The 13,109-nt window shown below is 41.0% G+C and overlaps 1 pseudogene across 1 annotated transcript; it reads left to right on the forward strand.

The window, feature by feature from the left end:
* The first annotated feature begins 939 nt into the window (after positions 1-939).
* Positions 940-1,876, forward strand: LOC306668266 (small ribosomal subunit protein uS2-like; annotated as a pseudogene). Its single transcript has one exon. The product of its transcript is annotated as a small ribosomal subunit protein uS2-like (transcript).
* The last annotated feature ends 11,233 nt before the right edge of the window (positions 1,877-13,109 follow it).

The raw sequence follows: 13,109 nt of genomic DNA on the forward strand, positions 1-13,109 counted from the left end.
TAAGGAATAGCACCCAAGTTCCCCTAGGAACGTGAGAAGGGTCTTGGCACGTGAGGCTTAACACTTGACTCTAAGCAAGAAGGCTATGCTTCCAAACACCTGTGGGAGTTGAAAACCTTGCTCCCCTGCTCAGTCGTTAACCAAGGGGGATCATTTAAGGGAAGGTATCCTCAGTGTGTGTCCATGAGATTCAGAAGTTAAGCAGTCCAGTGAGGGATTTAAAAAGAGAACCTGGAAAGTGTTGAAGGAGGAAAAAAAAAAAAAAAAACAAGACCAAAAAGATACAGACATTGTCAAACCCAAATGCTCACTTGGTTTTGTACACCTAAGGGGACATTTCTAATCAAGAAAAGAACAATAGAGGATGAACAATTACAGTAACAAATGGAAGAAGAAGACAAACATCGCTCCCATGAAGAAAGCTGAACGTTTCACAAGGTCCTGCATGTCCAGCCAGCCCTGGCCTGGGCCAGAGGCTCCAGCATGACATCAGCTTCAGGCTCGAGAACACACAGCACCTGCCTCTGAGGGTCTTTTATCTGCTGCATTTGTTTCTCTGCATTTTTAAGACAGATGGATTCTCTGCTTCATTGAACACAATACTTAAAGCAAGTGAAAATTAAATGTTGACTTGGTCTGATTAAAATATAAATCTAAATGCAGCATTGAGAATCAGAGGGAGAAGAGAGATTCATTAGACATTTATATATACATTCAAAAATTTGGCTTACAAATATCCTTATAACGAGTTGGCTAAAGACATAAAGTCAATAGACATGACACTTCTACCCTAGCCTGCAGATTACCTCCTAGGCATTAAAATTCCAGAAGCTGGAATTGCCTATCAAAAGAAATTAAATTCTGCCTTTCCGCGCTACCCAGGGAGGGGTCCATACGGAGTCCTTGATTCCCGTCGTAACTTAAAGGGAAACTGTCACAATGTCCAGAGCCCTTGATGTCCTGCAAATGAAGGAAGAGGATATCCTCAAATTCCTTGCAGCAGGAGCCCACTTAGGTGACACTGACCTTGATTTCCAGATGGAACAAGATATCTACAAAGGGAAAAGTGATGGCGTCTACATCATGAATCTGAAGAGAGCCTAGGAGAAGCTCCTGCCGCAGCTCATGCCATCGTTGCCATCTGAAAACCCTGCTGCGTCAGTGTCATATCCTCTGGGAATACTGGCCAGCGGGCTGTGCTGAACTCTGCTGCTGCCACCAGAGCCACTCCTATGGCTGGCCACTTCACTCCTGGAACCTTCACTAACCAGATCCAGGAAGCCTCCCGGGAGCCACGTCTTCGGGTGGTTACTGATCCCAGGGCTGACCACCTGCCTCTTACAGAAGCATCTTATGTCAATCTGCCCACCATTGCTCTGTGTAACACAGACTCCCCTCTGCGCTATGTGGACATTGCCACTCCATGCATCAATAAGGGGGCTCATTCTGTGGGTCTAATGTGGTGGATGCCGGCCCGAGAAGTTCTGTGCATGCTTGGCACCATTTCCTGTGAACACCCCTGGGAGGTCATGCCTGATCTCCACTTCCACACAGATCCTGAAGAGATTGAAAAGGAAGAGCAGGCTGCTGCTGAAAAAGCTGTGACCAAGGAGGCATTTCAGGGTGAATGGATGGCTCCAGCTCCTGAGTTCACTGCTGCTCAGCCTGAGGTTGCAGACTGGTCTGCAGGTGTGCAGGTGCCCTCTGTGCCTATCCAGCAGTTCCCTACTGAAGACCGGAGTGCCCAGCCAGCCACCAAAGACTGGTCTCAGCTCCCACTGCTCAGGCTACTGAGTGGGTAGGAACAACCACAGAGTGGTCTTGAGCTGTTCTGCAGATACTTATTAAGCAAAATGGAAATAAGATTACGGAAAATAAACACCAATTTCTTAAAAAAAAAAAAAAAAGAAAGAAAGAAAGAAAGACAGAAAACAGAAATTAAATTCTTAAAGCTTAAGGCAAGAGGCCAAACACCTGAGACCTTCCTGTTATCTTTTGTATAAAGAAAAACAGAGGTCTTAGTCAAACATCTATATATTTAAATGGTCAATATACATGGGAAAATATATGTAAAGCTTCAGGACTAGATCAGACAACTATTTGGATAGAAATGTCCTTGTTCAACCAACAAAATGGCTCACAAGGTAAGTTTGGCTAGAGGACTCTTGAAGTCCCTGAGTCCCTGAGTCAGGGACAAGATGAAGACAGCCTTGCAGGGCATCTCTCTCTGCACTGGCTTCACCTCCACCAGAGTCCCTCACTCTGAGTGGACACATTTATTATCATTCTCAAAAATTCCAAGAATCTTTGGAGAAGCAAGTCAAAAAGCACAAGCCCCTCTTCCCAGCAAGAGGCCAAGTGGTATCAACATGATTCCAAGTAATGGAACCGCACAGAACTCTTTTTCCAAATCTTCTACACTTAATCTTAATTATACTTGTTTACTCCTTGGTTTCACAACAACCCACAGAATGGCAGGTGAGTGATGGGAGAATGACAGGTAAGAGAGGAAGTGCCAGGTCGGAGTCAATTCATTTTTCACCTGAGATAACCACTGATCCCTGCAGCATCAATTGCATTGAAATACAGAGAATCTGATTTGTTTCTGGAGGTTTCTGAAATAGCCAAACCATGACATATCTCAGAGAATTATTTCTGTCATTGTAAAAATAGATTCAGATAAACTGAGCAGTGATCTGCTTCATTATTTGGTCAATGTCTATTCTGATATATGAAGTAAAAACCCAATGACAGAGAATTTGACTTAGGTGTTCCATAAAGTCAGAGTCCGAATGTATCTGTTATGGCCCTATATTATTTTTTCCAGTTTTTATAAATAACCAATCAACTGGTAACCATTACTTCAGCTTACCAACCATTCCACCATGAGACAGAGATAAGAGACAGAGACCAAATATTCTGCCATGAGAGCCAGAGAGGTGTATTAGCCCAAGCGGTGTTGAATTGCATACGTGCAAAAAAAGACAGAAGTGAATTTGTTTTGCAAGGCCCCCCATTTAAAAATATGAAGTGTGCATTGTGTCTTAATCATTGAAAGTATTAGGAGGTGTCCAGCAATTTAAATTTTATTTTCAACATTTTTGCAATTCACTTTACTTCTATCTGGCACTCTGTGTAATGTACATAAAGAGATAGCAAAAATGAAAAGATAATATAATGTTCACCAAACAAGGCAGATATGCAATCTTTGGTGGCTGGCTGGGCACTCTGGTCTTCAGTAGGGAACTGCTGGATAGTACAGACATCTCTTCTAGGCTTCCATCCTGAAACACATGTTTAATAGTGGTTACTTAGAGGGCAATCAATGACCAATTTTTTTGGAACCCAACTAGAGAAAAAAAAAAAATCACAAATCTGTCAAGCATAAACACTTGATTTGAAAGTCTCACTAAATCTACTTTATGCATTCTGTTATTTTAATTATTTAAATGATAATTTTCAAATGTCATTCAATGTTTTATAGTTTCAGTATAAAAATTACCAGTAGTGCAAATTTGCCTAGATGCCGACATCTATACAATGTCATAAGCAAAACAAAACATTAGAAAATTAAAAATTTATACAGAGATAGTCTTAAATGTCAATGTTCAAGAAATATAATGAATGGAAACAAGTGCAAAGAAGTATGAGTGACTCCCAACATCTGGAAAGATGATGGAAATCTTGCAAGCAAATTTACACACCAAGCTACAAAACAGAATGATTGATAGATGAATAAACCAACAAATAGATGACAGATAGACAGAAGAGAGGACAGATATATAGATAGGAAAAAGAATGCAAAGGCATTTCAGAGACCATGAAAAGATTAATCTGACACTGATGTTTGAAAAAGACCTCTTGATTTAATTGTCATATAATGTGCATTGGTTCAGCTCTGAGGCAATGATCTAGAACAGGTATTTGAAATGCGTAGGATTGCAAAACTGGACTTGTATAAAATGTAAACATGTAAATAGATACTGACCAGTGTTTCCCAGAGTGGAATGCATATGTCTCAAGTTTCCCAAAATGGTTTCAAAGAGCAGATAGACCATCAGTAGCACCGACTCACATAGCAATAATTATTCCTATTTGATCACTATGATTAAGTCAAGCATTAGGTCTCCTAGTGCTATCTGGGTCTTCCAAACCTCTCTAGCATGCAGCAAACTCCCTTTAGTAAGCAACCAACCAAAACCAAAAAAAAAAAAAAAAAAAAAAGCAGACTTCTAGTTGACAAGTCTTCACATGCATTTCTACCTTCCCAGGGTCATCCCTTAAGACACAGACTGAGATTTGGGCCACAGTTTCTCACCAAGGGGTCTCCAAAAATGGATGTCATCTTCTACTTGGACATAAAATAAATAATCTTGCAGGAGCTTTGACTCTCGTACTTTCAGAATGGACTGACCCAAGAAGGGTTCTTGGCCTCATTTTTCTGCATTTGAAGTACTTACCACAGGGAGCGCCCACGTTCTGCTGTCACATCACAGTCAGGGATGAGAATAGATAATGGCATGTAAGTTTCCATGGGGTGTCTTTTCTTCCATCTTTCTACTTTCACCCAGGCCTGACATTAAACAAGGCAGATGTGCAGCATCCCACTACTGTAGACCAGGAAGACAGGTTTCCTCCCATTTCTGTCAAGTGGAAATTGGTCATGTCATATCATGGATACAACCATGATGATACGTTACTCTGCCAGAAAGTACGGGATCTCCTGCCACTCCATACTTAGTTAGAATTAGTAAAATATTATTAATATTTTAATTAGAAGATGACTATAAACAATTTTCCAAAGGACACATGAAGAAGGTAACTTGTGCTTGGCCAACTTCCTGTCTTACAGCAGTACTTCCTGGCCCAAACTCCCCCACTGAAGAAACCATGGTCCACTAGAACCCTGCACTGTAGTAAGTCCCCACTACTGCGGATGCTTAAAGAAAGCCAGGCCTTTTGCAATGCTATCCTCTTCTTGAGGGACACTCCCTCCTCCTTCATTTGAGTCTCAGCCAGTGCTGGTACCATCTTCCCCAGGAAGTCAGCCTCCATTGCCATCAGAAGGGTGAGTATATCACCTGCATTGCTGCAGTAACACACAGCACTGCAGGTATAGTTTTATTTACATGGCACTTTCCCTGAAAAAGTCCCCTCCCAGCGTCTGTGAGTATCCAACCAAAAACCTAACAAGATACCTGATCTCTGGAGCTATGGAAAGAACACATGTAGAATGAATACCGTTCTGAATGACCTCTCAAATTTGCTGCAGATTCCTGCCCTAATGGGAAGATCAGAAAACTCCCTTCACCACCTTTAATGTATATTGGTAGGGGGAGCTTTGGATATAAGTTAGAAAATGTAACTGAATGAATCTCCAAAGTGTATTCATGAGGAATCTGGGGTAAGGCCCAGTTTCCTATACTTAAAAAAAAAAAAAAAATTCTTTTTTTTTTTTAATATTGAATGTCCTGTGCTTTAAATTTTTAGCTGAGAATGCTGTGCTATTTACAGGGAATGTGCTTGCACTAACAGCCTTGCGTTTTTCATTTTAATAGGACCCTCTATCATTTTCCCCTTAAGTTTGTTAGTAGCTGTCATGTATAAAATCACCACAAATAAAAGAAGGAGGTGGAATATAAATGTGCAGAGGCAACGCAGTGTGGTAGGCTGAGGTGTAAAAGGAGGTTGCAAAACACTTGCGTGGTTCCCCAGGGAGCAAGGAATGTAGGGCAAGTCACATCAGGAGCCCAGTGACTGTTCAGCCCAGATATCTATGTATATATGTATGCATATGATTTTTTTCTTGGAGGTAGAATCTGTTAGAATCTTTCTGATTCACTATGCTATACAGGCATCTGCTGCTCGTAACTTAAAATAGCATACCTCTTTTACTGCGTGCAGCCCATTCCTACAAAACCTTACAGCTTCCATCTCTCACACCACAGACAAACTTCATTTCAACAAGGAAAAGAGGGCAAGTCAGGGAGGGAGTTCCCCAAGCAGGAAAGCAAACAAATAGGGGAGCAAAATGAAACTTCTCCCCTCCAGATGCAGTTAAGCGGGCATCAGTATGGGCGGTGGGAAGCCAACAAGGTATTTGAATCAGTGCAGAGGTAGGAACAAATTTGCTTTAGGACAAATTCCTGCTAACTACAGTAATGGGGCAAGGTGTAGAATGTTGAGCACATCTGGATAGAAAGGGCATAAGTCAGTGACAGAGAGGAAAGATTTGAGGGGAACATACTGCAGAGAAATTCAATTCAGTCAACACCGAGGGAGAGATAAGAAAGGGACTCAGACTTGAGAAGCCACTTTACAGTGGAGTCATTATTTACAATATTTCACTATAAGTCTAATGAGGTTTCTATTGTATTATATAATGTCTATTCTGACATCTATTTTCAGAGCCTCAGATGAATCACAAAGTCCTTCTAAACCTCTTTATCATCACATAAAAAAGGGCAATAACCTGCAATTATTACCCCCACACCCAAACCCATTTTCCAAACTACCCTCTCTTCTCCCAAGTAATTAATCAACTGATAGATTAATTAAGTAATTAATCTATCAGTATGATTAAACAAGCTCAAAACTGTGAGCTCTCCATTTCTGGAAATGTAACAATGAGGCACATCGCTCTAGGATATTTTTAGAAACTGCCTGCGATAAGATCTAATGGGTTTGGGGATCTAAAAGACCCCTAAGCTTAGCCTAACTGGGGACACATTGACATAGTGCAATAATAGTATTAACTCACGGAAACTAAAATATATGTGTACAATATGCTTCATCGAGAGTCTCTAATCAGGCCACTCGAGAATTCCAAGGACCCGTGTCATCCAATCCCTTCTTCACTGGTTCCTGGATGGGATGAGACCATGCAAATGTGAGACCTGAGTTCTATATCAGCCTCTGGTCTAGGTTAGCTGGGTAATTCAGGGAAAGCCATTCCATGTTTTAACACTTAGTTTTGTTATCTGTAAAATGAAGACTCTGAACTCTAAAGGCATTTCCAGCTTTGCTGTTCTGTGCCTTGGGGAGTTTCTTTAAAATGTTTCCCCATGCTTTAATTCTCACCAACTCTAGCAAACGGGAACCACCAACTCATCCAGGGAATATTAATGTTCCTGGAGTCTGTTAGGCCAACAGAAAAGTGCGATCGAAAAATACAGCTGTTTTCTGTCTTCTTGCCAATCCAACCAAAAAGCAACACTGGAGACCAGAGAAAGCTTTGTGTACCAGTGAAACAGCACCTTCTAAGGGTGCCATGATCACCAAGCAGGGAAAAGCAAACTTTTTAGTTTTTCTCCTGGAATTAAAAGTACTTTACATTACTCTCTATGCCCAGGTCTTCAGAGTTGCAACCAGTTGTCAAGAAGCTAGTGACAGCAAAATCCCTCCCATGACCTTGCAGTATCCCTCCCCCTCGGCGCTAGAACAGACCGGTGAACTCGGAGTTGTGCCCTCTAGTGGTGAAACGCTCTCATTGCCCCTTTCTTGTCTGCGAAGGAGTCTCATCTACAGCTGTTTGGGATCATTTGTGCCCCCTTTCAAATGATTGTGATTTTCATGATCTGATTCTTGTCTGTGATACAGTTTAAAGAGCACAAGACTTGAAGGCAAAGCGCCCCAGGCTGAGTGAGTTCTGAGTTAACCATTGTGGAAATTTGTGAGTTTGGGGATTAACCCCTGAAAATCCCAGTGTTTCCGTGGATGATTCTATTGCCCCATGAGGGACTGTAGTGGTGATTAAATAAAGCGATACATCACGGGTGCTTTGTAAAACATAAAGTGCTTTGTAACTATCAAATTGTATTATTAAAGTATAAGGAGAAAAATATTTTATCTTATTGAATACCTAAACCAATGCTAAGAAACTGTATCTCTGAATAACACATAAACTGTCATATATTTTAAAAGAATAAAAGAGATTCTTCCACATTTTTCCCTTTATCAACCAGCCCTCAACCTTGCCCTGTATCTTCTCTGAACTCACAACTCAAGTAAAAGTCGTGGATGAATTTTGATCAAATTACTTGAGACTTAACCTCAAACCACCTTAAGAGTTAAAAAGAAACCTGCAAATTTCCAGAGTTTAAATTTTTTAAAAAAATTATAATAGAATCAAATAACTTATTAAGACAATAATGCCACCTGTAGAAATACTTTATAAAGACACAAGTAGGTTAGACATAAAACTATGAAAAAGATCTGCCATTTGAACATTAGTCCAGTTTTGGTTGGGGCTTCTCCACAAGTTAAATTTTCTACCAAAATTAAATTAAACTACCTAAAATTTATAAATGACTATGGGTGAAGGGATTATCCATTCTTTTGTTTTCTTCTTTTTATTGTTCTGTATGTTAAGAGTACCTCGCCATATTTTCTTCATGAAGATAAAAGCATTAGCTCAGACCCATTAGAAAACAGTGGGAAATTCTATGTGAAACTGATATAGACTAAACACCTCAGTTAAAACATAACCCTGTCCTCCACAAAACACACAAACCTAGTTGCACCCAGGCAGCGACTGCTATTACAAAGTAGTCCTCCTTTTCCTGAGGTGTTTATAGCTCATCCCAGTCCATATATACCACCATACGCTTACTTCTCTGCCCTCTCTTCCTTGCATATTTTGAGAAAATTTTTAAAATTAAAAGTATGCTCAGTAGTTATGTAAAGAGTATGTTTCTGTTTGCAGCAAGCAATTAACACTCCAGTAGAACCAAACAAAGTAAGTGATCCCTCTGGGTCAGCCTCTCTGCAAATGCTACACAGTCCAAAAGAAAAGCCACATGCAAGCTTAAGAGAAAGAGGGAGTCCTCTTCTGTTTTCCAAGAAACTTCTCCTTGTACAGTCCTTGGAGTGCTAGAAATCAACAGAGACTGCTCCCTCTCTTGGAAGAAAATTTAAGTAATGGATGTATAACCCGCGTTTTTTAAAGAATCCAAGAAAGAACAAAACACTTACTCAAAAGTAGTTTTCTTACCCAGAATGTATATTGTGGTGCATTGATTTTTCTCCCATTGTTGGCAGAAAAATCTGCAGTGGGATGAAGCGCCCAGGGCTCCTGAGGAAGCGAGATGGGCTTTGCAGAGCCCCCTTCACTCTGCCTCTTCCAGAGGGGGCGCTCACCCATCTGAGCTCAAAAGGTTCTCCCCTCAGGCATTTGATTTCCTTTTCCACTTTCCTCCCTATACCCTCTGTTGAGCTGTGAAGGGATCAATACCATTAACCAAGTCATAAGGTTGACATCTTACATTGTAAAGCTTTCTTGATGAAAATAATTCCTTTTTCACTAGTATCTTTCCATCCTAGGAAAAAGAAAACTGTCCTTGCTATAAAAACCAACATGAAAGGTATTTGTAGTAAATACATTCTAGGTTTCTGCTCACCCACACGGGATTCTCCTTTCTTTGAAACTCTTCTCTGAAAGTACTGAGGCAGGAAGACAGATCTCCCAGAAGCCTCCAGGACAGGGGCCTTGGAGAAGGACAGAGGGGAAGGGGACATCGTGCAACCTGAATGGAGACATGAGGTCAGGAGGACATGATTCTGAGTTAGAATACCTGTTTCTACCCCTTGCACTTCAACAATAGCAGTCCTTCCTTAACTGCCCATACCTCTGCCCCAAGAAATGGCAGGCCACCTGAAATATTTCCTCTCCCCAACAACAGTGTCAAACCACAAAGTTAGACCTGTCCTCTTAAGTATGTAAATAAGGGATTGAGATTATGCACTTCTCATCGGCTTATTAAACTTGGAACTTAAAGAGCTTAAATGGTTCTCGCTAGTGTTCCTCATCCCACCAATCATCTGTGCTGGGTCATCAAATATGCCTTTAAAAACCCCTGGACAGCAGATATCCATTGGCATCCCTCTCTTGGGACACGCCCCCTCCAGGAGCTCTGCTTTCTTTCTGTTACTCTAATACATACTGTTACTTTGCTCTCACCCTGTGTCTGTGGGTTTCATTTCTCAAATTCATGAGACAAAGAACCCACCCCTCCATGCTCCGTATTACAGTACCTTTTTTTTCCCCCAATGATGCTGATTTCATTAATTTAATGGATTTCCCAGCACTTGATATCAGAACCAATTAAGAGCTCATCTTCAGGATGTGAGGGCGATCTGGCTGCGACATCTGTCACCCCATTGATCGCCAGGGTTGATTCGGCTGATCTGGCTGGCTAGGCGGGTGTCCCCTTCCTCCCTCACCGCTCCATGTGCGTCCCTCCCGAAGCTGCGCGCTCGGTCGAAGAGGACGACCTTCCCCGATAGAGGAGGACTGTTCTTCGGTCAAGGGTATACGAGTAGCTGCGCTCCCCTGCTAGAACCTCCAAACAAGCTCTCAAGAGCTCATCTTCAGAAATGTGAACTGGGTTCTCAGAGATGTTCAATGGGTCTCTGTGTTGCAATGTATAATGGTGGAGGCCCAGTCATTTTAACAGAACGCTCCCGAAGCGAATTCAAAACAGAAACCCACGAAGTCTCCCTGATGCCCGTCCACCTAGAAGCACAGTTCTTCACCCCTTCCTAGCATCTGTGAGACAGAACAAAATTATTTTTCCTACAAATGGCCCCACTTTATTTTTGTAATAAATAATAATAATTTTTTACTTAATGCATATTTTTTCTGAAGTTTTTCCAGAGTGGAACAAGGCAAAGCAAATTATACTCAGTCTTTTTCTGATGCTGGAAACCCCTGAGCTGGATTATTGAAGAGGGCATTGTGCTCAAGCCCTCCCCACAGCTCACCATAAGAAAACGGCCCTGCTCTCTAAGCGGTCCTCTTCTGCCATAAATGCTGGGCTCTCTTGATCTCCCTTGGTCTGTCTTCACACTTGCCCTGGCCACACCTAGGCATGCTCTTTCTTACCCTGCGTTTCTGTTCTTGCTCTGATTCTCTAAGAGCTCTCTAGATCTTGACCAAGATGTTGGTTGGAGAAGTGGACTGGGAGTCAGATCTTCAGATCAGTAGGGGTGATGACTACCGCTCGGAAGAGCTCCTACTTTGATTTCCATACCCAAGCTACCTAAAAAGTGTTCTAGCTTATTCTAATCGAGAAACCATGCATTAAATTGGAATATGCAGCTTTGGCCATTTATCAAAAAAAAAAAAAAAATAGAAAGTGCTACTTCACTTCTCATTCGTCCTTATTTCAGAGCTTCTTGATCCATGGCAGGGAGTAGGATTTAGAGACTAAAACTCCCTGAAGCATGACTCACCGTGGTGTGCTATATACAAGTTAGCCTGCATATAGCTCAGTCGTTCTCAGTTTAGACTACTCATTAGAATCTCCTGGAAAGCTTTTAACTTTCCCAATTCTAGACAGCATCCATGTCAAATTAAATCAGTTTCTTTGGGTGAGACCCAGCTCAGTGGCTATGAGCAGAGGATGAGGACTGTGGCTCTGTCCCCTGCTCTTCCGTGGCCACCTCGCCTCTCCTGCACTGAGCACAGAGCCTGAGAAGAATCAAAGGGGCAGGGGATGGAGAGAAAAATGAAGATTGGGCTGGTGGCAGCAAACACAGTGGGTGGTTTTACAAGCTTAAATTCTCGCAAGGCAATTTCTTAAACTAAAATAGAAGAGCAGACTGCTTTGATGGGGATTGTATTGCTCTTGATAGACAAAATTTAATGGGAAAAAAGATCAAGACCTAGAATTAGGTGAAAAAGCCAACTTACACATGTAGGTGCAGAGGTGGGCGGTGACTGAACATGAACCAGGGTAGAGATGATTTGGAGCACATGAGTCCACTCAGGCAGCGTAACGAAATCCCATACACCGGGTGATGTAAACATTGGAAATGCGTTTCTCACACTTCTGGGCCCTGGAAGTCTGAGACGGTACCAGTATGGTCAGTTTCTGCCAAGGACTCTTCCTATCTTATTATTGGCTTTTTTTTTTTTTTTTTTTTTTTTAGTTATATATAACATTAGGATTCATTTTGATATAATTATAAAAGCATGGATTCACAGCCGTTACTCTTGTATTCACAGAGGAAAGTTAGTTCGAACCCATTCCACTGTTCTTCCCTTCTCTCCTTTTCCCTTCTGCTCAATCTCTTTCCTCTACCACATGTCTTTCTTCTATTTTGATATACTCCCCCCTCATTTATCTTTTCTTTTTTGTCTCTTATTTTGAACTAACTTCCACATTTCAGAGAAAATAGTCAATCTTTGACTTTCTGGGTCTGTCCTATTTCACTTAGCAAGATAGCCTCCAGTTCCATCCATTTGCCAGCAAATGCCATAGTTTCATTCTTCTCTATAGTTGGGTAATATTTCATTATGTGTGTGTATACATGTGTGTGTGTGTGTGTGTGTGTGTGTTTGTATCACATTTCTTTATCCATTCATCTATTGAAAGGCACTATAACTTGAATTCACATACTATGAATTGTGCTGATATAAACATTAATGTGACTGTATCCCTATATTATGCTGATTTCAGACTTTTTGAATATATATCAAGGAGTGGAATAACTGGGCCATATGGTAATTTCATTCCTAATTTTTTGAAGATTCTCCAGACTGCTTTCCAGAATGGTTGAACTAATTTTCAGTCCCACCAACAATGTACGAGTCTACCTACCTTTGTTCCCACATCCTCGCCAATACTTACTTGAATTCTTAATAATTGCTATCCTGACTGGAGTAAGATGAGATCTTAAGGTAGTTTTGATTTGCATTTCCCTGATTGCTGGAGATGTTGAACATTCTTTCAAATATATGTTGACCATTTGTATTTTTTTATGATTTTTTTTATTTTATTCATTTTTATTTTTACAGACTGCATTTTGATTCATTGTACACAAATGAGGTATGATCATTTGTATTTCTTTTTTGGAGAAGTATCTGTTCTTATGCCCATTTCTAATTGGGTTAGGTGGTTTTTGTTTGTTTGGTGTTACGATTTTGAGTTCTTTATATATTTTGGATATTAATGCACTATCTGAGAAGCAGGAGGAAAAGATCTTCTCCCATTCTATAGGTTCTACTTTATGCTCTTAATTGTTTCCTTTGTTGTAAAGAAGCTTTTTAATTTGATGCCATCCCACTTACTGGTTTGAGGTTTCATTTCTTGACGAGGGTTCTCTCC

The sequence above is a fragment of the Sciurus vulgaris genome (assembly GCF_902686455.1).
Source record: "Sciurus vulgaris genome assembly, chromosome: 8".
Taxonomy (NCBI): Eukaryota; Metazoa; Chordata; class Mammalia; order Rodentia; family Sciuridae; genus Sciurus; species Sciurus vulgaris.